Here is a 1,350-nt window from a genome sequence, read left to right on the forward strand (position 1 = left end):
AATAATTTAGCTAGGTTGCGTATACAAAAATAAAGAGGACAGATGAAAACATTCCTAAAACAGCCATCATAACACCGGTTGGCCATTTTGAGTTCACGCGTATGTTCTTTGGTCTTCGAAACGCAGCCCAAACTTTTCAACGTTTCATGGACGAGGTTTTACGTGGCTTACCGTTTGTGTATGCCTACCTTGACGAGTTTTTAGTCGCTAGCACCTTCCCAGCTGAACACGCAACTCATCTCAGAGCAGCGTTTGAGCGTTTTTCCACTTCCAACATAATAATAATAATAATAATATTTATTCCCAACTAGTGGGTAGCATACCGTCGGGCATGATCATAGCATTACAGTCAGAATAAAGGCATAAGGGCATGACTGGTGGGTTTGTGTTTAATGGGAAAAGGGAAAGTGACGTAAACAGTAAACCTTATTGGAGTAGAGTTTATCACACCTGAGTTGGCATGGGTAGGAATCCAAAATTACAAGGTTTCTTTATGTCCTATGGAGAACATATCAGATGGCACGAGATCTGAACGCTAGGGTTTAAAAATTGGCTGGTAAACTAACTTTGTGCATAGCCAGACCACCACAAATTTTTTGAGCCCGAATATTTCTAGACATTTTTTTGAGAGCTTTCTCTTTCAAGTCGTCGTAATTTTGTTCCTTTTGCCCGGTAATTATGGAGGCACGCTTTGATTCAGTGGATTTAATCGAGAATGAGACTAGCATACGTTTACCAGACTGCAATCCACACAAATCCAGGGTATGGTTTCACCAGTTGGAGACCGTTTTTGCTTTCAGCTGATTTATTCGAGAATGCGATTAGCATACGTTTACCGCGCAACCCCAGGGTATGGTTTCACAAGGTAGAGGCCGTTTTTACTACCCGACGCATCATTTCCCAAGCCATGCGATTTTCCTATGTCGTCAGCCGTCATCAGTAGGACAGGGAAGTCAGAAAAAATGCTACGGGATCTATTCACCGCTGTCGAACATGGTTACAGATCGCCACCACAACTGCTTCAACACATGCGCGGTCTCCTCTGCGGCCGTAAGTTAGCGGTGGAAATCATGGCCCAACCATGGCTTGACAAACTTCCACCCTCCATGTCCCGCGTCTTCAGCGCTTTCGTTGATGACCACAGCTTGGAGCAGTTAGCCCGAATGGCGGATAAGATACACGAAACATACCCCCAGAACCCCGTAAAACTCCGTCCCCTCCCTGCGCACACTGCAGATTCCAACTCGCTTCTTGCTTCTATATCGCAGCTACAAGCCAATTTTGACGCTTTGACCGATCGCGAACAAACGGTTAGAGATCAACAGGCATCGACCACGTTCACGATCCACA

Source organism: Opisthorchis viverrini (assembly GCF_000715545.1).
Source record: "Opisthorchis viverrini unplaced genomic scaffold opera_v5_585, whole genome shotgun sequence".
Lineage (NCBI taxonomy): Eukaryota > Metazoa > Platyhelminthes > Trematoda > Opisthorchiida > Opisthorchiidae > Opisthorchis > Opisthorchis viverrini.